The 24,918-nt window shown below is 40.4% G+C and overlaps 1 protein-coding gene across 9 annotated transcripts in view; it reads left to right on the top strand.

The window, feature by feature from the left end:
* Window positions 1–11,255: 11,255 nt before the first annotated feature.
* The window catches only part of myt1lb (myelin transcription factor 1-like, b), a 145,194-nt gene continuing 131,531 nt past the window's right edge, over window positions 11,256–24,918 (top strand). Inside the window, exons 1-2 of one of the 9 annotated variants that reach the window (XM_088087434.1) lie at window positions 11,256–11,341; window positions 13,316–13,387. The gene's annotated coding sequence lies outside the window, so the exon portion shown is untranslated. Of the gene's footprint in view, window positions 11,342–13,315; window positions 13,388–14,103; window positions 14,571–14,693; window positions 15,296–24,918 lie in introns of those variants that run through there. The other 8 variants (XM_088087433.1, XM_088087439.1, XM_088087440.1 and 5 more) reach the window with 8 other exon arrangements.

The following is a 24,918-nucleotide window of genomic DNA, read 5'->3' as shown; positions in this document are numbered from 1 at the left end:
CAGTAAAGAGAAAGATGATGTCGGAAACACTCCCCAAGGTCAGTTTATGGAGAAATCCCACCAACCCGCTGCTACACACCGCTCAGTCTTCCTGCATCTTTTCAACAATTCCTCTTTTTTTCCTAATTCTGAGCAATGAAAGTTCAATTCCCCACCCTGGCCCATAGTCAGGCGATAATCACTGTTTTCATCAGGACCAGTGTGGCTAGGGCTTGAGATTAAATAATGGATCAAATAAATCAGCTCTGTAATTAGACAAACTGTGGTGCAAAAAGGATTGGAGCTCCAATGCTCTCTGCAACAAACGGTCTCATTTTCTGTGTGCCCCTGAATCGCCTGAATTTCACAGATTCAACTATTACTCTTGGAGGAGGACTTGTGCTGCCTAATGGCACACAAACTTTTGTCCACTGCTTTAAAGCCATAACAACAGCACATTAGATTGCATAAATATATAAGCTGCAGCTGTATAAAGTACAATAAGTGTTGTATGCTTCTGAAACAATGCTTTTCAATTAAAGGTGGTGCACAAAGTACTTTGTACAAAAAAAGCTTTTATGAGTGGTGCATAGAGCAGTGGAACAGGACCTGATCTTTATTGTAGGACAAAAGCTGATCTAGCTGCCTTTTCTTATCTAGCGTGTGCAGCCAATGATAAATGATAAATTCATGTTTCAGTAATTTACCACAGAAGCTGCAGAACCCTAACAACAAAAAATGTCATGTCATCCTAATATCCTAGAACTCAACAGCAACCCAACATTGGTAACATGTTTTGCTGATCATATGGACAATAATCAGGTAACTTTTACTGCGAGACAAATTATTTATCTTTGTAAAAAGGGATTTTTTTTATAAGTCACAGCTAATGTCTTACTTGAATCCCCTGAAAACTTGGATTGATTTATCTGCAACATTCAATATTCGAGACTGAATAAGCAACAATGAACAACCTTAGGTGTTATCTATAATATGCTTTATCAGACCTGCGTGGGTGTGAGTTTGACCAGATTTTGATTGACAGTGGCCCCGACAACATCTGCAAACAACCCCACAACTGTCATCAGATTTAAGTTTCCACTGGTTCACACTGGCATCTGTCCTGTGAGACAAGCAGAACTGCTCTGACTCACTAAATTGCGGTCGAACATTTTGTGTTTATGTAAGATGCTGATTAAGAAAGTAAGTGTTGAGCGCCTTTATTGGATAGGAATTAATATAATGATTCATAGATCAGTTGTACGCTTTTGAAAAATACAACTTTTGGGTTGCAAGGTTGTGGAAAATCTCTGTGGTTTGGGTTTATGGCACTTTTCCTCCTTGTTGCTGCAGAGCAACTTAATCAAAATCAGTTTACCAAAGACTTTTTTCAATGGTGAAGCAATTGCTCACCTTAGCAAAAAGGTGAATAAACTATATCTCCAATTAACTATAAATCTTTGAACTGAACTTAGCGAATCAATGTGAATTGTCTGTGATAATTTCCACGCCAAATTGTTGGGTTTCTTTCTAATAAGCCATGTCTGCCACGTTAAGTGTTAACAGAGTTTAAAGGTGGGAATAAAAGGTATACAGCATTAACAACATGTTGTTATCCTTAGTCACCACTTTGAGTAGACTTTCGCATTAAAATATTTCACTCCAACTGTCCTCCTGCATCTGCTGTTGACATTTTGGGATGCTGCAACCAACGCTGTGATGACAACAAAAGTACATTGTTAGGTTTAGGCGAAAGAAGCACATGGTTAGGTATACTGGGCTCCCAGGTGAAAGTCCACAGTTTGTTGGACCCATCCACCACCAATACTGCCTGCCTGCTATATAGGAACCTTGCTGCTCCTTTTCTCTCGTTTTGACTGGCAGTATTTCAACTTGATACCATCCGGCAGCAACTCATTACACCGCAAAAAGTTACGTCCGGCTGTGTTACAACTGTCACTGCTATACTATCAATCACACTGCTGTAAAAAGTGGCTTTTGGCGTCCATATCTTACACAGAAATCAGGACCTAAGTGGCTGTATTCAGAAAGAAAACGGGCTGGCATTATCTGAGTCTAAAAGAGATATCTGTGATGGTTCAGGTATCTGATAAGTATGCCTCCTTGGTGCCTCCCTCTGGAGGTTTTCAGGGCAGGTCCAAGTGGAAGGAGATCTGGTGTAGAACTAAAGCACACTAGAAGGATTATGTGGGACTGGATCACCTTAGGATGCTCTATGGAGGTGCCGAAAGACATTGCCAGGGAGGACTGAATTACCTTCTGTAGCCTGCTGCCGCAGCATCCCAACCCTGGATTAGCAGTGGAAAATGGATGAATGGATTACAACCATCCATCAAACCTGCAGTAGTAAATGTTAATAAACTGTTAAAGGTATACAATGCAGGATTTTCCTACAAGAAAATGTACAGACTTGAATAAAAGTAATCTCTCCAAATCATCTGTCATCACCCATTCTCAGTGTGCGGCGGTGTTTTTATTTACAGAGACCGTGCCCTCTCCTTGTATTTTTTGTATTGTCTTTCTGTTTTGCTGTGATCAGGATGTTCCTGGGCACAGCATGCTGGTGAAGTTGCGACTTTATAAGAAAGTAGCGACCAGGTCCCAGACCTTAAGCAGCACGCATCAAGAGAAAATCTAAGAGAACAGCACCAAAACAAAAAAAAAAAACCCCTAAATGTAGCAAAGCAAAATGCCACACAGATAAGGTTCATTCCAAAACAAGAGTGAGTCTGAGGTTGGCTTTTACTTTGCTGGACATACTGTATTCAAACAGTAAACGACAAATCCTGCATAGTATATCTTTGAGCAGCAAATTTTGGCCTAAATTGTCTGCAGCTGTTTTCCGGAAGGTTAGTGGTCAAATAGTTTGTTGGAGTGTTTGACCTAATGAATTTCAGAGCATAACAAAGCATACGCCATTTTGGAGGAGTATATAAAACATGTAATGTGATTTTTCCGAAATCCTGGCAACTCAAAAGTGAAAAGTCATGAGCCATTAAGTACAACATAAAGTACTTTATAAACCATCAATAAAGCCATTTGCTCTATCTGATAAACCACCACAAAGGCCAACTTAATAGATAGTGGTACAAGACAAAACAACCATTCATTCTGACAGACTGAAAGTCACTCTATGAAAGTGAATGAGCGTCCTTTTCCATGACAAACAGTGTAACCTTAGTAGACCTCCCACAGTGCCCTACAGAGTCAACCAAACTTTTTGAGAGACTTCACCCCCCTTGCCCTATCCCATCATGGGAGGTTTTGATTCACAGGACTGACAACCTTATTATGCGGCGCACTTATTATTGATATTACGCCGCAGAGGCGCGGTTGCCATGGTCACCGAGCGAGAGACATTTAATTTTCTCTCCTCCATCATCATTATCTATGGGGCCATCTGTTGTGGAAAATGAATTCAGCCTCATTTGCATGACTGATAAGCACATTCTTTATCTGTCCCACAGAAGGTCATATGCCATGGATTTGGGGACTAAAGAGAGGGAGAGAAAGAGAGTGAGGGGGTGAAATGATGCGTGGTCTTACCTCTGTGAATGAAGTAAATGGGGTGTATGTGTTTGAGTGTCTATCGGAGCTCGGATGTGTGCATGTGTCTGCATAATGCATGGACATGTAATGTTTATGTATGCCCTCTTGTTTATACCCATGCCATGGCTTTGTTCTCGTGTGGATGCTTTTGAATTTACATAAGCATGTGCCTGTGTGTGTTTGTGTGTGTGTGTGTGTGTGTGTGTGTGTGTGTGTGTGTGTGTGTGTGTGTACACCCACCATCATGACTATGTACAGTAAATTTGTGTGTGAGTACATATATCTCCACTTTGATGTGATGAGTGTAGGTCTGTGTGTTGGAACTACTGCTATTCAAGGTGTTAGACATCAGAGAAACATTATTTTTTTTACAAAGTAATTACAATACTGTCACATTATGTGACACCTTGATAAGATGACCATAAGCAGCTAATAGCAGCAGAGTTCTGTTCTACACCAACAAAAATGGGCTTTTTTTTTAAGGATTTTTTTGGGCTGTTTTGGCTTTTAATGGATAGGACAGAGAGTAAGTGTGAAAGGGGGAGAGAGAGGGGACAACATGCAGCAAAGGGCCAACGCCAGAAACGAACGCATGACTGCTGCAGTGAGGACCTAGCCTCTTTATATGGGGCACCTGCTCTATCCACTGAGCCACCAGTGCCCCAGAATGGCTATTCTTTAATGTCAGGTCTGGACAAATCCTGTTTGTAGTGATAAAAGCAGGTCTTTTTTTGCATGACCGAGGTCATGACATTTTTAGCTAATTTACTGCCCACAAAAATGACTTTTTTTTTTTTAACAAGAAGTCAGAGCAATTCCCAGCTGTGTTTGTAGCCACAAAGGTGACACAAGTGGGTATTTCTTATTATTTAAGAGGTTGGGAAATTCATGTACTGTCAGTGACAAAAACAGGGTTTTTTTTAAATGTTTGGGTTTTTTTTGTTTTCTTTTCTTTTTTTGTCATAAATTTTATTTTTTTTTTTACAATTTTCAATACAACAAACTTAGAACATGTAAATACAAGAGAGGAGCAGCAAACAAACAAACAAACAAAAAATAAAATTAAATCAAAAATAAAAGAAAATAGACAGACTGCCAGCACTAAGACAAACCAAGGAAAATAAAATGTACATGTACACACGTCAAATCGTTGATGCAATAACTCAGAGCAACAATTCATAAAACTGGGAGTCAGAAATGTCCAAGAGACAGGTACTAAAGGGGATAAAGGCACGCCCCCTGCAAGCTAGGGTGGCAAAGTTCCATGGTGAGAATACAGAAAAAACAGTACAGTACAACTGAGCAGGATAGTCAATTCATAGATTGTGATCTCTCCCTCCTGATATGTTCTATGAAAGGACCCCAAATCTTATTAAACTTGGCATGAGAGTCTGACAGAGTGTACCGATCTGCTCGAGATGAAGACAAGAAACCATGTCATTAAGCCACTTTTCGAAGCAGGGGGGAAATATTGACTCCCACTCTCTTAGAATAACCCATTTTGCAACGACCATGACAAAAATGAGGGCTTGTTGTAAAGGGAAGGGGAGAGCCAAAGAGTCGTTGGAACAGCCCAATAACACCAAAACACTGTCAGGAAGCAATTGCCTGTTATACATGATGCTGTACAGGTAAAAGATGTAAGCCCAAAAACTTTTGAGCTTAGGACAGGACCAGAAAAGATGCCCAAGAGTCCCGTCAGCCGACTTGTGTGTAAACCTAACCACATGTTAACCACAGCATTGTCACAACAACATAAAACTGAAGCTTGGAATATTAAGAAATGTAAAGCATCAACACATTCTCTATAAATTATATATACAAATGTAACATATCCATGTTTTAAAGAAACATAAAAAAGCCAATTTCTATTCTGGCGACTGGATTTTGGAAAAATATCTGACTCTTTAGCTGCTAAATGCTTCACTGTGTTCACTATGTTGTCACTGACTTTTTTGCCTGTTGTTTGGTGCTGAGCAATACAGTGGTCAGGTCTTTCTGGTGGAGAAACAGTAAAACCTTCATTTATTTTGTAGGCCTAAAAGAAGTAAAATTTGTCCCATAAAAAATCTTGCTAGAAAGTCATGCTTTAACATGTAAAATATTACATTTAACAACCTTTCTGAAAGCAACATATGCCTCTATGTGAATCCATTACCTGTGAAATGTTGTTTACTGTCTGACAGTCTCCTCATTCCTTGGTCAGTTGTGCATATTTTTGCACAAACTAACACTTAAAAAAAACTGCTATTTCATTTTAATCAACATTTTTCATGTATTTTTCATTATTATTTCATTATTTCATTATATTTTTTGTAATTTTCCTCTATTCTAAGGCTAAACGCTTTTTAAAACTTTATTTTCTCTTGTATTTTCTCACTACTGTGTTTATGTGATGCACCAGTATACCAAAGCAAATTCCTTGATAGCCTACTTGGCAAAAAAAATTAAAAAAACAACAGATTCTGATTCAGATTCTATACGTGCCTGTAAATTAATTCAGCCTATGTGGAAAAAAGTGTGGCATATAATTAACTGTATGTTTTTTTTATTTAAGAAAAAAAAACAAAAACAAAAAAAACAATTTGCATGTCAAAAATCCAAAGACCACATGCAAATATATGTGTTTCTTATGTGAATCTGGAATCCACACATGATTAAAATGTAAAATACATATCACATATGATAAATATGATATGTTAAACAGATAAATTTCACAAATGTCCTTTTTTTAAGGTAAATTTGAATATCAAGTTGAAAAATACTGGAATCATCCATAAACTATCTCTGTGAAATATGTTGCTTGTAATATATACGTGTGTGTGTAAAGAAAACTTCTAATTTGCTAATAAAGCTAAGAATTCAAAGAGAAATCAAGGATATGACCTCAGTGTTTGCAGTCATCATTACTCCTCTGTTCTTTTTTCTTCAATGAAACAGCTGCCCGCTGTTTGCTGCTGAAAACAGGGCACGGATCAGTCATTATGAAGGCCACTTTTCACATTACAAATAGTTTAGATTAGATATTGGCTGAGGTTATAAATGCAGTTATGGTGGTTAAAGTTGTCATAGGTTTTGGGCTGTACAGTCACTGAGAGTCCTCATAAGTATAGTAATACAAACTTATGTGTGTTAGGTTGTATCCCCTGAAACCACCATTCTGCACATGGGTGTTGCTTTGTGTGTATGTGTGAGTGTGTTTGTGTGCATGCATGTGTGCAGGTAAAGTGGCTCCCCAAGGGTTTGTATGTGCTCTGGTCTTTCATGTCTGGCACATTTGTCATCCCATTCCAAAGACAGAAGTCTCTCTCTCTCTCTCTCTCACACACACACACACACACACACAGAAAGACACCATACTGTACATAAGTAGGATGAAGCTTGTTATTCCTCCGCTCTCTTACTCCCAATACGACAGCAATGCAACCTCTCCTCCCTTATACATCTCTTTCTGCTCCCTTAAGGTATCACTCTTTCTCTTCTTCTTCCTCTCCTTCCCCCTCACCCCACCCGTCTCCCTCGGTCCCACTGAACAACAAGCCTTCACCTTCTCCCACGCTATCGTCTCGAGTCCCAAAACACACTGATTCTCTTTTTCCTCCTCCTTTGGCTCCCTGGCTCTAGCTTGCTTGCTCTCTGCAGCATCAACACCTCTAACCTCAACAACATCCCTCTTCCATGCTCCCTCCATCCCTCCTGCTGCTATGGAGTTTATTTCTTCCACTCTTTCTCTCTGCCTCTATCTATCTATTCACTCGCTCACCAAGACAGGAAGTTGTGCTGTTGTTTTAAATTGCAAATGCATTCTCATGTGTGTGCCGTATAGGTGTGCACAGCTCCCATATCTGCTGGAGTGTATCCCTAAAAACATCTTGCATGAGAGCATTTCTTTATGTACGACTTGTGCGGAGGAAGACATGATTTGAAGTTGGCCTGCAAATAGTTCAAGTGCTTTAATTTCAGCTGAAGAGTTTAATTCAAGAAGGTTTTTACATTAAGTAGATTCCTCCGTAATGATATCCACATTTGAGCAGATTACCTGAAGTTCAAAATATGAGATGTTTTAACTTGAGGAATGATTTGCAACTTTAAAAGCACAATTGTTAACCTAAAAGTGATACCTTCAATTACTCTACCTCTCTCAGTAATTTTTTCAAATTTCTTTTTTCTGTTGGCCTAAAAGTTTAAAGTTAATTCTTGAACAGAGGGCCCACTTACATAACTTTTGTCTGTATCACACAATCTTCATCTTCAAATTAAGTTTGCTCAGTTGTGAAAAGCTCCAGAAAAAGTAAGTAAGTGACCTGCAGCAGCTAAGATTGTTTGTCATTTTGCTGTTTCCAAGGTCAAGAATTTACCATCAAGCTCATACCATATGTTGTTTGTTTGCTGGATATAAGTTGTATCTAATTTATTCTAGCAATTTAAAGAGGAATTTGTGTGTACAAAAATGAAGCTGCATTTTATGGAAGGGATTTAGTTTCCTAAGTATAAGCTACCATAAGTACGCTATTAAGGCCCAGACACACCAAACAGACATCATGGTGTCAAGGAAGATCAGCTGTTGCATCATCTCAAGTCAGCCATATTTCGGCCAAAAAGTTGCACTTGAACACGTCGCAAAGTCTGCAGCCGACAGTGTTCTGCACCTACATGAGAGGAAACAACTTTTCATACCAGCAGACCGTGGTAGTCTGTAACTGTCCTTAAAAAGGCTTAACCTGAGAGCAACAGAATGGATTCACGATGCTAGTGAACCTTAGCAAATTAACAACCTGATGTTGAAAGTCACCGAACAACAATATGAACAAATACAAAGCATTTGTGCTTAATTGCTCAATGTCTTAAAAAATAATAATCTTATAATAATAACTTTGTTTTGATCCCACGTCCTCTTCACTGTAGTCGTTTGTTTACTTTCCTCATTGCCAATTCTCTTTTCCAGCGCATTCATTCATTCACCGATTACCTGCACCACCAATTCAACATGCTGAATGGCAAGAAAAAAAACAAAACGTCAAGCGCCGAATAGTACCAACAGTGTGGGACACATGCAAAACTAGGGCGACAGGCACTTGCCGATGGCCCGCCAATGTTGGCTTAGTGTGTCAGAGCCCAGAATACCTTTAACAAAACGTCACATAAAGACCCTGTGGCAGTGTTTCACATTATAAGGCACTACACTACACAGACTATAATTTTCAGTAAATATATATTGGTTATCCAGATGTCTCATGAAAAAGACATGTATGTGTATTTGTATGTGTCTGTGTGTATGTGAGAGAAAGAGAGAGAGAGAGAGTCAAGCAATTACCCTAGCTCTTTTTCTGGCTACACACTAACACTCCTTCACTGCTGGATCATGTATGAAAGATAAATCCAACAAAATAAATATTTATTTTGGGGGTACACATTTTCCAATAAGGGTTCTGCAAAGGTTTTTGGAATACACTGTAGTCTAAGTAATGCCATAGCAATTGCTGGTTCAATGATTAGATGAAAACAACTCACTGTCTGCTCCATCCAACACGCATACTGTACTACTTTGTATGAGTAATGGTCAGCAGTGGGCTGTCTTGGCTTTAGCTTTACTCAAACAGCCTCTAGGTGTAGTCACTATCTAATTGCACTACAGTATTGTTAGTGCATATTGGATTATTGGGTTTCTATTTTCTTGCCAATTCCAGGTTGACAGCTGACTGTCCAGTGATTAGACTAATTTCGGTAATAATTTTGGCAGTGAATCTATCTGTTTGATTTGGTGGCCCAGTTTTTTAGCATGCACAGAAAACACATTCAAAAACAGCACTGGCATATTGAGTGTTTTATTTTTATGAAACTTGGGGTGAAAAAAATGATGTAAAGCGGGATGTTGTTATACCTGTTTGAAAGAACCATGCTGACAAGGTTTATATGACTTTTGAAAAATGTAAGGAATTAAATTTATATATATTATTTTTTGCTATAAACACATGATAGAAGTGCCTCTTCTTTCTGTTTTTTAGTTTTTTCAATTTTTCCCCCATTAATCTTCATCTCTATTTCTCCCCCTCTCAAGACCACCCTTAGGTACTTAACTGAGGTGCCCTCTATTTCTCTTTGACTGTCTGTTGGTCTCTTTGAGCATAAGTGTAGTTTTACAGGGTATGTAGGGGTGGACTGTAAACATGGCAAGAGCTGCTCTAATACAGTCGCACACTATAGCAAGAGAAGAAGAACCACTACTACACGAATCGTCATAATAAGTTGTCTGAGACATGCATGCATCTTTTAGCATCTTTTAGCATTTCCTGACAGCTTAAAAAACATTTCAAAGTTCGTCTCTTCTCCGGGTTGATAGCTCTGTGTCTCTGCATCACCCTCGCTTATAGACCTTTGCTCTGTTTGAGACTGTCCCCCTCCATATCCCACTGAACAGCTGAGGAATGCATCTGAGACAATAAGCCACATAATGGTGAGATTTATGCCTGAGGATAAATCAGAATTGTTTTCAGTTTGTTTTTTGGGGTTTCCACCCCTGAAGGAGCACACAGCCACTTGCATAAACTTTGTCTCATCCAGAGAGTCCCAAACAAGGTTATGTGTCTGTCAAACTATCTGACAAGAATATGACTATATCAGCAGAGCAATAACATGATGCACAGCAAACCATAGGGCAGGTCATTTTTTCTTGTAATATTATGGCTTCATTCTCAAATTAATACATATGTGGGATTTGTTCTAAATGTGCAGAAAGTTTTGGACATGAGCAGAAATTTTGCTGAAACACATGAGCTATTAGTCCAAGTATTTATAATTAATTACAATGAATTATTTGACGTGAAAAGGTGCAACCTACACATTTAAAGAGACAAAAGACACAGAAAGGAGGGGAAGAGCAAATCATGCCTACATGTGTGTTGATTCAGTGCTGGGATAACATTAAATGGAAAAAGTTGATCTGCAAATATTTGTATGACTTAATGAAGGTAAACAAAGTGAACATCTGTGCGTAACGAGCGTGCGTAACGGCACTGCGCCCTGGCGGCATTTTCTCAGAGGCTACGGATTTATCAACATGTCCTGCTGCCTTAAGATGTTGCAGGGATTTCATCAACCGAAGAAGCTTTCCTATACCCTTTATAAACCAGCTGTGGACAGCAGATATGAATATCCGACATTGATTCATAAACCAGTGCCGACTGAATTACGGACTTCCTGCTTTAACCAAATTAAACAGACTTTTTTGTGTGCCGATTTTGGTTGGAGAGTGCTTAATTTAAATAATTATTTTTTCTGAAGCATCAATCCGTTGTTGCAGCGTCAGCAGCGAGTAGGCCTATGGATCAAAACACAGGTATCTGTTAAACATACCTACTGTGACATAAGGCTATGTGACAAAAACAAAAGGAACTTATGAGTAAGCCTAGCCTGTGCAAATAAGTCATTTTGTGTATGACGTTAAAGCAAGAAAAAGACAAGTCTGGGCCCAGCTATAAATAATTGGCCTAATTAATAAAAATAATTAATTTAATATTAATGGCGCTTAGAGTACACATACTAAAGACTTAAGATCAATTGTCACCACTGATGAACCCCACAAATAATATTGTTTTAAACCGCACATTAGCGCCGAGACATCACAATGTTGCGTAGTTTCCCCTTTACCTGCGCGCGCGCTCCCGCGAGGAGCACGCACCTCTCAGCGAGGAAGCACAACCTGACACAACACCTGCAGCAAATTACCACGACATGCTGTCAAACGCCAGCAGGATTCCTTCTCCTCTCAACCAAGCGTGTAAACCTGTCACTGGTGAGTGAGCTTTACCTCGAAAAAAACTACCATTATCCCAAAAGAAAAGTTTTACTGCGCAGTGACGTCAGCCTTTGTGTTGCTTTTGTTGTTTTGGTGAGTTGAGGAAGGTAACAGAAACATCGAATAACTCTATTTTGTTAGACTAAATAAGGTGTGGTTCATATTACACCACCTTACTAGGCCCCTTTCCTTATATTTCTGCCTTTTTGTGCTAAAATCACTGTAATTTATAACCACGTCAGGGTCACGATGACTTCATGATAAAGTGAAGTAAGCTAGTTTTTGCTAACAGCTTTTAAGCTAGTATTTGCTTTAAATCGTCAATGTCATAATGAAGCTCGGCAAAATAGTAGATTGTTTTAAACATGATAATATTAATAGGCTACTATTATACTTATGATTATACTTTTTTGCATTGACACAACAGCATTATGCATTTAAATGGGCCTTTCTCAATGCAACATTATTGCCACTTGTATAAATGAAACGAAGTTAGGCATATTTCTGTAATCAGTCAGCTCCTGTGTGTCTGGCAAAATGTCCACTGTGTGAAAATTAAAAGGTAGGAACAAGCTCACATTTATATAAATAACTGTGGGCTGTAAGTAAAAGCTGAACAAGAGTATATTTTGTTTGTAAAAAAAAAAAACAAAACTACTTTTGTATTCAAAACACTGCAATTAGAAACATACATTTACAATTATTTTTTCATTATACTTCTTAATATGATTAATTTGACACAGGTGTGATTGTTTTTTAATATGGAAACACTTTTGTTACAAACCCCTGTACTGAAATTAATAAAACAGTAAGCCATTTCAGCAAACACATGGGGCATGTAAAAACTAAAATTTAAAAAAAGTAAAATAGATTTTTCTGCAGCCATTCCAACCACAGACTGATTTACACCGTAAATGTTTCTCAGCAGAGGAAACCCACTGCTTAACCCTTTGAAACCTGGATCAACATCACTTTTCTTGTGTTCAGAAATGTATTTAAATCATGGAAAATGGTGCTTCTTTTTGAAAACATGGGGAAATGTCAATGAGCAAATTGCATGAAATTAGTAGGTTTGGAGAATTATTTGAATTTTTAGTTTTTTGTCTATGGAAAATGTAAAAAAAAAACAACCAACTATATAATTATCTTAATTACATATCTACTCTGAATTGTTATTAAGCACTTTTTCAGGTGATTTCCTTGTTTTGTTTGCTTTAGTTTTTTTCTGTGTTTTTTTTTCTTTTCTAATTTGCAAGTCATTTTCTTGTACTTTTTTTTTTGTTTGTTTTTTTTTACAATTTTCTTTGCTAATTTTTGGGTCCCTTCCTCTTAATCATCTCATTGTGTCTTCCCCATGTTTTCTTTTAAAAAAGAAATCAAGTCAATTTGCTCAGCTTTCGAAGGGTTAAAGAAGCCTATTCACATCCAGGTTTTAGCACTGCTCTGCTGTGGTAGGACCTCTGCCTCTGTGCCGATTCATGAGTGAGTATCATAATACAAAAACCGCTTGAACATCAATTTCCAGCTAGTTTTCCTAATGTGTGATGATTCCTCACATTACCGGCATTTTCCTTATTCATGCACATTTCTCCCCTTTGTTTATTTGTTTAAGAATGTGGGGTAAATTAATTGTGCTTGATTGGCATTAACATAGCCAAATAAGAATTTGAAATTGCTAATATTGAACGCCTCGAGGGCATCTGTGTCCCAACCCACCAGAGTACTTATCATGCCTTCCTCTACTGCCTGGCAGCATTGTTGGAGAGAGCACTGCTTGTTGGTTCTGTAAAACACTGCTGTATGGCATTTGATTTGTTTACCGTTATAGGGAAGATCAAAACAATGTGCCTCGTATACACGTATACTGAGTCCATGTCTTTGAATGTTATTGGGAATATTAATGTGTAAATATGAATTTATTTAAATGTGTTATTTCTAGTCTCTGTCACTAATATTTTGTTCTGCCTATAGGGTTGCTGCTGCATTTTTCAGCCGAGTCTCCCCCACTGGTGGAAAAATGAATGAATTAGCACCTCTTGTCCGGTAAGAAATGAACCTAATTTATAATCTAATTATGATGATGTCTCAGGGATCAAATTAGCATTCTCTGTGTTTGCATATCTGGGTAAATATGGAAATCATCACGTTGTTATTCCCATTTTCATTCACACAAGAGTGCGCATGAATGTCACCCTCTTTATGGCGCCAGCGTGATTATATTGTAAATATTGTCTCCTGTTTGGGAGCTGTGCATTACCGGTGCTCATCACTGAACACATGGCTACAACTAGCCTGTTTCAATACTCATTCATCTTCTGCACTCTTAATTCTGGTGCTCAGCCAGCCTGGAAGCCTTGGATGGGGGGAAAAGTGTTAATTAACAGCAAGCCAGCGCTCAGCCAGAGACTTCCTTTAAGTTTGCATCCTGTATCTCTCTCAGCTTTCTGAATGATCCCAGGCCAAATAATGTGCACTGAACCACAAGTGGAGCTCATTTTGCCTTTTTAAAGGCACAAATTTGTGTCTCTCCCATTTGAAATAAATGCACTGCACATGTTCCACATGGCTCACCCATCCCTCCTCTATTCTCCCTCTCTTCCCTCCCTCCCTCCCTTCATCTCTACCCGGGGCCCGTGGGAAGAACTGACTCTGGGAGCAGACAGTCTGCAGCCCTGAATAAATGTATAAGAGGGAGAAGGGGAAGGGAGGGCACATCAGCAGGCAGAGAGAGAGCAAGCGGGAGAGAGAGAGAGAACATATTGAGTGTTGGAGGACATACATGCACAGTGTACAGAGAGAGTGAGATACACAGATAGAGGGAGAAAGAGACAGAGAGAGAGGAGGAAACCAATTCAGCTTATAGGACTGAGAAAGGAGAGAGAGCATTTTAGCTTCCTTCAAACCGTCTCTCCCTCGCCTCCCAGCACAAACACATGCTCATACACACTCCCACCCTCTCTCCCTGACACTCACACACACTCACACGCAAAACACACACACACACACACACATATACAGACACACACAACACACACACACACACACAGGCACGATTGCTTTAGGGTATACCAGTCGGCTTTGGCAGTCCTCTCCTTTGTTGTTTTTGCTTTTGGTTAGTCTCAGCGGCAGCGCGGCGTGTGCCTGTATCGCTGGGGTGGGTGCATGTGTATATGTGTGTGTGGAGTCTGCGAGGCGGTGTGTGAAGGATGCCACTAGCAGTACCCAGGTAAGTCAGTTCCTTCCTTCTTTCCCTTTTCTTCCTTCCCCTCTCTGCCTTTCTTCTCCTCTGTCTTTGTGCTTTTTCTTTCTCTCCGCTTCTCCTCTCTGATCTGCACTCTCTCCATCTCGCCTGGGATGCTCGCCTCTCTCCACCTACCGTGCACACCCGCTACGTACAGCTCTGCACTCTCTCCCTCTCTCTATTTCTCTGTGCTCTCCCAGTGTGCTTTCTCTCTCCTTCAGTGTCTTTCTCGGTCTGCGTTACAACGTCTCCTCCCGACTGTGCTCTCGCCATCCCTGCTTCCCTTGCCCGTTTCCTCTGCTCTCTCTCTCTCTCTCTCTCTCTCTCTCTCTCTCTCTCTCTCTCTCTCTCTCTCTCTCTCTCTCTCTCTCTCTCTCTCTCTCTCTCCAGGCTGCGCCTCATTGGTGTGTCCTGATTCCCTTTTTCCATTAGGCTCCAGGCCCATTGGTCGCCTGCCTTCCAACCATTATCTCTACTCCTCCACCCCTCTGTCATCCTTTCTCCCTCTCGCTCTCCCTCCTTCCCTCATTCCCAGTCATCTCTCAAGTCGTAAAAATGATTTGCATGCAGGAGGAGAGCAGAACTTTGCAGTGAGCACAGTAAGTGAATTGGGGAGAGAGTAAGGGAGAGAAGTGAAAGAAAGGCTGAAAAAGGAGAGGAAGCGCATTCTGGAAAGCAGGCGGAAAAGTTTAAAGAGAAGACTGCAGTTGGTAGGTAACTTGTTCTTGTTTAGGGCGTCTGGTGTCTTTGCTGTGATGCACTGATTGAAGATATACTGTACATCTACAAGATCATTTCTGACTGGAATGACCAAAAATGATTTCCTTCTTTTAACTGAGGATGATCAGAACATTGTGATTCTTCATTCTGCACAGTTTTCTTGTAGTGTTTGTTGCTCTGGTGTTACTAAATGTTGTTAAGCAATGTGATCTTATGGTGCTGCAGTGAATTAAGTGAGAAAAGTAACAGCTGGCTTGACGTTGGTTAGTTTATTGTTCTCGTCGCGTTGCTCTGGGATGACTAATATTATGCTTATGCTCCGCAGCTTTTGACTCACTAGAATTTCTTTACATACTGAAAAATAATAGTAGCAATTTCTCTTGAATTTTATTTTCCACAGAAGCGTGTAGAAGTCGCTGTCTGATGTGAGCACCTATTTAAAAGTTTGCTCTGTAAGTTGTGTGCTCCTGCTGTAGATAATGCTGTTCTTCAAACTTCAGCTGGAGGAGAGGATAGTTTTCCGAAGGTGTTTGTTTTTACATGCACTTGTTTAGCTGTTGAATATTGTATGATATAATTATTATCATAAATTTATTATCATCATATGCCTACTTTTTTTCCTGTATTTGGCAGTTTTTGTGGTGCTTTTACCCTTTGCTAAAATCATTCTCTTCTGTGTGTGCGATGTATTTGCTGTTAATGTGAGGTCTAGAAGGTAGCGAGGACACTGTTTGTCATCCAGGGGAAGGGAGGCACTGTGACAGCCAGAAATACAATTAAAAGTAGTGGAAATAGACACTGAGCAGAGACTTGAGGAGAGAATTTGAAGTTGGAAAAGCGCACGAAGTTCCCAACTTCAAAAACAGTTAACTCTTTGGTTGAGTTGCATGCATATAAACAATCAAACAAACACAAACACACATGTGCTAGTCCCTTTGGACTATTTTTCATCTTATACACAGTATTTTTTTTTCTGATTTGCCTGTAAGAGAAGACAATGCAGATGTTTGTGTGTGCTCCCGTGGGTGGCATGTACTGTATACACACACACACAGCAGTGAAAGCAGATGCACTGCAACATGTTTCATTCTGTCAAGACAAACAAATGTCTGATACAAAGTGAGCTACTTGTGTCTTCTCTCCCTCACCCAAAGTGTGTCAAAATGAATGTTTCTCATGTCAACAAATGATGGAGACAACATTTGGTGACATCTGGGGATACTGTGAGGGGTCTTAGCAGCGCATTCTCAATATTACGGAGATTTTGTTATGACAAGAAGTCAATGTAGACACAGTAAATGTCTTATCACAATATCCATTTTGGTATCGGTTTAGATAGTCATTTATTTTAAATTGTTAATAGAGAGAAGCCAGTGAACACTGCAGCCGTTCCTTCCTGTCACGATTTCCACCTTACAGTTGATGCTTTCACGACAGTTTCTGTTAGAAATGCACGCTCTTGTGTTTGATATTGTGTCCTTCAGTGGCCTGTACCTCTCCGAGGGGTTGTGTCACTTTATTGAGGCAGTCAGGACAAGCGGCTTGGCATGAGGTGAAGTCATGTTCTCTGGGATGTTCCTTTAGCTGGGAGAGGAAGGAAATGTCTTGCTTGTTAGGGGGAGACTCATGTTGGTGTGCCGAGAATGTGTGTGCGTGTGTGTGCCACCATGGTGCCTGATGTGCTTTGCTGAGCGAGCCGAGGACAGGGAGACAGCTGAATGTGATTAAATTATAGAGGGAAAGCACGCTACCCGGGTCTCGCTGCGACCAACATTGCGGGAACCCCCTCCTCCTGCCTCCCATCTTTTCTCTCTGTCTCTCTCTGGTATGATACAGGAGCCCAGCCCCTCATAATCACAACAGTCTAGTCAGAGCTGGAGGGGAGAGGAAATTGGGTGTTGATGGGATTGCTGAATATGGACTGTAAGGTCATGAGAAATGTACTGATGACTGACTTAGGTACTGTAATGTGTGACAGTTTGTCCCTGCCTATGCTCAGTGTGCTCCTCTATCACTCTTTATTGTTATAAAATGTAAATATAAACATAGAATTATAATGTGACAAAAGAACAGCAGATTTTTCAAAGACATGTACGGCTGCAGACTGAGTCTAATGGATGGCTGGGTGGGGGTCTTTACTCCAGCCCTCGCGTGGGAGATACTGTATGTCCCTTATTCCTCAGCAGCCTAATGAATGAGCAGCAGAAAGCCTCCTGGGGATCCCCTGCATGCAATCGGCTGCAGTGGGGTGGGGGGTAGGGGAGCAGAGCCATGCGCTAATATTAGCCTCCATGTTGAGTGGCTGGATCACACATCCACATGCTATGCTTAGCATGTCTGAGCCATAACATGACTCTGCATTCATGCTGCCTGTGTGATCCACCACAGAGGTCACTTTGCAAATGCCTTCACAGATTGAAATACTGTTTTCACAAAATGTATATTTACATATCACATATTTGAATACTTTGGCCATTGTAAATACATAAATATATTTAAATGCGTTTACTAATATTGCTTCATTTTAATTCAGATTCAGAAGGAAACAGGTGCAGCACAGGTCGAATCACAGTGTTTACAGTAACTTACGGATAGAAGCACCCTGCGTTACGTTCATAAAACCAAAACAGTACTGACCAAACAGCTGCCCCAATTCCCAAATAACCACCTAAAAAAGATCCACCTAAAAAAAAAAAATCAACATCAGTTTAAGTTGAATATGCTATATTTAGAATATTTTCAGCACTTTACTGTCAGACAGCCTTATTCAGTGGGGACCTGAAGCCGTTATCTGAAAGCCACCAGATTCCACCGACAGTAATTCTACTTCGCAGGATACAAGAGTTGCTGGTCTGCCTTTTCTGCCTTGAGAAAATATTCCAAAAAGTTTTTATTGTTTGTTTTTTCTGAGTGGCTAAAACATGTTTTTCTACGTCCCTGTCGACCGCTTAGCTTCTGTGCTGTAGGACTTGGTTTATGAAACATTCTAGCAACGCAACATGGTACATAAAATCAGCACAGCAGAAATGTCAGAAAGGTCAGACCTCCATGTTTAACTCTATATCTTTAAACATTACAGTTATGTCTAAAAATGAAAACAGAAATAAACTATTTTTCTGATTTTACTTGCTACTTCCACAGTTAAAATCAAATACCAGTTGTCTTTCTGGAAGTGATTGTCAATGTTAGTGTGACGTTACAGTGATTCTGTGTATACGACAAATGATGGTTAGGTTTTACAAAAAACCCCCCCAAAAAACCAAATTTAATTCAAACTAGGCCAATAAGCTTAATTAGTTTCGGTGGGAAGTCAGTAAGGGATTGCATCCTTTTCGCTGCTTTAGCAACTCTTTTCTGTTGGTTGGGGTTTCCGTATGAGGGGTGGGAGAAAACAGTGTGAATCTCGTTTGGCTTCCCTGGTAAACTCCTTGCTGGCATGTGAAAAGGAAGCAGCTGCTGACATAATGTGTATTAGAGGAGAACAAAATAAATGCGTTACCAACTAGGGAGAAAAGAATGTCAAAATAAAAACAGAATATGCAACATAACACACATTACCATGACAAAAACAAGGTATTGCAAAATTGTAAATCATGTTTTAGCAACAAGCTGGTGAAAATAATTTAACCTTGAATTATATTTCTAGAACCAGTGGCTACATTCTGAAAATAACATCTGCAGCCTCTGCTGTACTGGACACAGTTCCCAGTAGACAGGCTACCTTCAGCACCACACCAGGACGTATCTCCTCAACACAGTGTAGATCACACTCACTCCCTGCGGTGAAGGCTAAGACGGGCTTACAGGCTGGCCTTCTAACATCGCCTGCCCTTGACGCCAGACTGTGGTGCACCTACAGAAGTGCTGGCCTGCAGTATATTTGCCCACGCCATGCAGGCTGTCTGCTCTCCTTACGATGAATCATAGCACAACACAAATCGATTAAGCAGCAGCAGGGATTATTTTAAACATTTCCTCTCAAATGTTAATTTTATTCAAACAGACGTGTAGTTTTTCACCTCCTAACTTGTACAGAGGCCAAGAGGATCAGCCTGTGGTTGGGTCGTGAGTGTGTATCCTTGTGAACCTGTGTGAAGATACCATAGGGAATCAATGTGCTCTTCCAATCAGCCTCAATGACGTGGTCAGGCTAGGGCAGAGAGGGGATTGATCTATTTGAGCAGACACAATGTCAATACTGACGTCTACTCAGTGTAAGATGTAGCTGCTCCAGTGTCCTTCACACATGCATCCTCGGTACGCTTGCTGCTACAGGCTATTAATTATGGCACAGTCATCACTCAGACCAAAAGTCGTGATTTTTAACAGCCACTGGGAAACTCAACTTTAGCAATATTACATTTTGAACAACTGTATTTATTAACTAAAATGCCTGTCTTGACAGGCACCACAGAAACTGTAGAAAATGCAGATACAGATATTCCAGCTGCAAAGACTCCTACTCCTTTAAAACCCGGAGGGACAGGGTTAAGATGTAGGTTTGGACATTCCAATTTAAGTTTCATATGTGGACAGATGTGCTGATATAACGACTTACGGAAATGGCAACTTTCATGTCACCGCTGAAATTTAAAGGTTCAGTTAGGATGTTTAGAACATAGCAGCACAGCTATTTGCTATGTAAAGATGTAGTGGAGTAACGCCGTCCAGAGCAGAAAATGAAGTCAAACTCCTTCTGCATGTCACAGGGTTTCCACAGATCCTTAAAAAGCCTTAAAAGGCATTGAATTTGTTTATATTAAAATAATGCCTTAATTGGTATTTAAATGTCTTAAATCAGTCTTTCAGAAGTCATGAAAATACCAGACATGGGCAGTAGAGTTTTATTATTTATTTTTACATTACATCATAATATCTAAAAATAAAAAAAATGGTCTTAAATTTATTTCCAGGTGGTATAAAGAAATTAGAGAAAGGGTATTTGCTAATATCACTATGTCTGCCCTAATACATTTTCAGTTAAATTTAATTGAGGGTTCTGCAATGACTATCAGACACTGTCAGTAAATGTCCTCATTGTCTCTTCTTTGAATATTTAGACACAGATGTGCCATGGGAATTTCAAAATAAAAGTGTATCTTAAAGATGACAATTTGTTTTGATGTTTGCACTTTGTATTGGTATATTGGATTGTTGATTCAATTCATGGATATATTGATCTAGACTGATATATCCTTGCAGTCGTACTTTGTACTGTGTTCATATGGCAGTTACCACTGATGTCGTGATGGTCTCATCGCAAAAGCCCAACCTCCAGTTCCCTTCTGGGTAACACAGCTCTGTCAGCACTGTTTCTGTTGTTTTCCCCTATTTATGGAGTTAGCACTGTTATCTGCTTCAGCTCAGCCATCTCCATGTTAAGAATTGTATCCAGAAAACTTGCTCTGAATTTTGCACAGAGCTCTTTTCAAAGTTTTTTTTTTTATGTTCTCGTTACAGGTAAAAGTAATACATGTATAGCCTACATAGATAATGTCAGTGTGAGAGCTGACCACCTCTGGTTGTTCTTCCCTCTCGTCAAATAGGTGCACAGAAAGATTTTTAGTGTGGGTATCCCTCCAGAGATAGCACGGGTGCCCCCCACCATACACACTCCTCCGTGCCTTTCCTCGGGGAAAACATGATCTATCTCCTGGCGGGCAGGCCAATTAAAAACCAATCAGCCTGCTCGAAGCGAGCTGGTAATGGGAAAGCCACGGCAATGGAGGAAGTGGGGCTGATTAATGGACATTTTCACCTTGTGGCATAACAGCCTCCCACAGGCATCCATCACCCCAGGGGACAGCGCTCACCTACACCTCAGGCCCCACACCTATCCACCACTGTCAGACATATTGTATAACTTGCAAATGTGAGAGCATATGATGATGATGATGAGCATAAAGTGGCAGACTGGGAGATAGGAGCTTTGTTTTAACCTGCCTGACCTGTCGGCCACTCGGATCATTTGTTGTAAGGTGGCGTCCTCCTGACAAAATCTGGGCTGTTTTGATTATCATCTTTTCACGGTTTGATATTAGAGGCCATGTCAGTTACTACCTCTGGAAGATTCCTAATAGTATTAATAGCTTAACCTCTGCCCTGGTATTCACAGGCTTTGTGGTTGATGTTTGCCGCCTATTTATTTGTTTTGTCAGGTAAAAGCTGGACTTTCCCACAGGGTGCAGACACATTCTTTTTAACAGTTGGGTCAAGACGCTCTTGCTAAGGAGGAGTGGAAACAGTGTGTCTGTGTCTTTCCCTCAGGTGCCATTGTAAGGCAGCGAGCATTCAAAAGAAAAGTATTAAACGGTGTGAGCGAGGTTCGTTCCATTTCAGGAGCTGCTGTGACCTACTTCACACAGCCAGGCAGCTAGCTGTAAATAAGGATTTTCATAACCTGGTTTGGCCTTTTCCCATTAGAGGCACAACTGTGCCTTGAAGAATATTACAAAGAGCACAGGAGCAGCTGTTTAGAGCGCTGCTACGATATCATCAAAGCGCTGACCTTGAGACTGCTTGTGTTGTTGTCATACGATTGCAATTAGTTTTAGTACGGCATTTAGCATGAACTAAAGGTTGTGTATGCAAACCATGATAGAAAGGGAAGGTACACAAGCAGGCAATTCAGTCTGTTATGCCCCCTGCTAAGCCTTTTGTAAGGTACCGTTTTCTCCATCCAGTCCCCTGATACCCTGCCCACACGCACCATCAAGGTAGAAGAAATATCAGAGATTATTATTCTACTTAGTTTAGGTCACATCCATCAATCTGTAGGTGAACGTTTCCACTATGAATTGACAGTGATGTGCGCAACCAGTGGATGTTTGCCTGCCATGTTACTATATGTATAAGAGGGTAGGCAAGTATTATATTCCCTGGCATGCATTTTTTTGATAACATTTTGATTTGAAATATTGATTTTCTAATTCAGAATTATATTTTGTCCACCACAAAAATCAAAAACTTTTGGATATATGGATCAAGCAAATCATCGCTTACCTTTATTTTCAAGTTCAGTCTGTTTATTTTGCATGAACTTTTGTAAATGATATCAACTAACTTTCGCACCTGTTGACATTCTCTCCCTCTAAACAATGGCAAGATGATTCATAAAACAAAATGTTTTAATCATAACAACACCCGCCTCCTCAGTAATGACGCTATCACTGTAGCATCACTACTGAAAGTCAAGAAAGTCCCCAGACACTTTGGGTCAGAGATTGACGTAGACTAAGACACAAAATCATTGTCTGCGTAAGTCTTTTCATCACTGTTTGGCTATTTAAGGGGACTGTTTGGCTATTTAAGGGGAATGTAGGAGATAAGAGATGGAAAGAAAGAGCACAGAAAGAAGGGAAGTACAAAGGAGATTAAAAAAAGATAGAAGGAAAGAGGGGAGAAAAGACAAGAAAAGAAAAAAGAAGAGGACCCTGCCAGGCCAGTCTAGGGGAAAGTGGTGTGATATTGGAAAATGATTACCAAACAGGCATCCATTATTCAACAGGGCAATCAGGGAGGGCACAATCTCCTTATTTATGCTAGCTCTGTAAATCAGATTTGTCGGTTTTGATCACTCTAAAATCTCCCAGTCACACGCCGGCAATATTGGGGGAATATTACACTGTCTAATGGGTAATTGATGACGGCATGTGACACTGGCCGAGACGAATGGACGGCCTACAGGAGCAGGGAGGGGGGAGGCTGGAGGTGTGGGGAGAAGAGAGGACTATTGAGTGTAGCGTTCAATTCAGCGGGCATATCACAGGTCTCCTCATACAGCCGTCATTGTGGTTCTTTTTTTCCATAGATGCACTGATGTGCAGGACACGATGAATATAAATCCTGAACTGTATGCACCGCTGACTAAAGAGGGCATTGTATTAAGCACTATTTGTTTCAATCAGGACTCAAAGTAGATATTGTTGTGGACAATGATCTTGTTATTTTTTCTGTACAGTTTTTGTTATGGACTGAATGGCCATAATTGAGGCATGTTGGAAAAGAAGTAATTGAAAATACAAATAAACAGGACTGGTGTGAGAAGCTCAGGCAAGCATGAGTCTGAATGTGTGTGTATGCGGAAAAATGTGTGTGGTTGTATTATGCATGAGTGTGTCGGGCTCAGGCCTGCACTGTAGTGTTGGGAGGCAGGCAGACATGATGTGCTCTGAGTCGCAGCGTCTCTGTGAGGGTGGCCTGACCTCTGCCTTCAGCTCCGCTTCACAGGACAGCAGCAAATAAGAGGTGTCATCGCATGACAGCAGCATAGCCCCTCTTTAGGACTGACGGCTCATCGAACGCACACACAAAAAACACACATACGCGGCACCAACCGTGCCAGTGCGGGCAGGGATATGTGTACACATGCATGCAAACATGCAAGTGGAGGCAACAGTTGGAACATAAACAGACATAGATGCATAAATATTGACACACACACACACACACACTTCCACACAAATTCCTAGGAAAACACAGTGCAGATCAATAACTTTGTTTCATGAACATACAGCTTTTGTTTGGGGAACAATGATTTGGATTCAGTTTTGACCACTTAGTGCTTATGGCTTGCCTTGACGAGCTCAGAAAATCAAACTCAGATGCAGAAAGGATTGTGTCAGACAGCAATCTGAGCACGCTCATTTTTGATTTGGTTCTTTTTTAAGGGGTGTCAGAATGATCCTTTGAATCGGAGAGGCCATTTAATTTGAGGTAATCTGTCTTTCTGTTGTGTGCGTTTGAGTCAAATCGATGACTTTTTTTTTTTGGAGTCCAGTATTTTGGAGCCCAGTTGTAGTGGGACATTTTGTCAAAGAAGTGCAGTCATCAGTAAATCCATCTCATACAGGCAAAAGAATGCAATCTCAGTGTGTCATCAGAGACAAGAAATTGTTTGTTGCTACTTTTAGAGAATCACAAGATGCAGAGAGAGATTTGAAGCCATTAAGGTTTAACATTAGGTATTCTGGTTTTCACAGAGATGCATATAAAGCTATCTGCAAGAATAAAGGAATGGAAGGTTGAAAATTTTAGTTTTAGTTAATTTTGCTTTTGATACCAAACAATTGACAAGTGAGCATAAAACTGCATTTCAAAGCAATTTTTTAGGTTGTGACATTTTTTTTATTTTATGGTGCAAATGTGATGCCTTTTACTCCATTTTCTGTTGGCTTTGCTGGCTGGCTGCGTTAAAATTTAACTTGTGGAAACACAGTGCCCACTGTCCACTCGCAGTCTCCCAATGGTTAGCTAATGTTAGCAGTGACTGATCTACACGGGCACCACCCAGGTGGTGGGCGCCAGCCAGCAGCTTTTCACAGTTTTTTGCAATTACCACCGGTAACACCGTTGCAGGAACATGGTGGCCACCATGCAGTCTCCATAAAGCCCTGGTGAGTAAGAGGTTACATTTTGAGCCACAACACTCCTTTGGCATTGTAAATTATGAAAGCACCACTAGCTATGCTGACACTGCTAATGGTGCTAACAGAGCTAAAAGTTAAAATATAGTAAGCAATGCTATGAAGGGGGTTTCCTCCTACTTACCAAATGCAACCTGAGGGAGAAGACCGGATGGTAAGCATAATGTTTCCACGGTGATGCTGTTTAA

This window comes from Plectropomus leopardus, chromosome 14 (assembly GCF_026936395.1).
Source record: "Plectropomus leopardus strain MGB_pleo_1.0 chromosome 14, ASM2693639v1, whole genome shotgun sequence".
In the NCBI taxonomy this organism is placed as follows: domain Eukaryota; kingdom Metazoa; phylum Chordata; class Actinopteri; order Perciformes; family Serranidae; genus Plectropomus; species Plectropomus leopardus.
The sequence above is the reverse complement of the archived record's forward strand: the minus strand, read 5'-3'. Positions and strand labels throughout refer to the sequence as shown.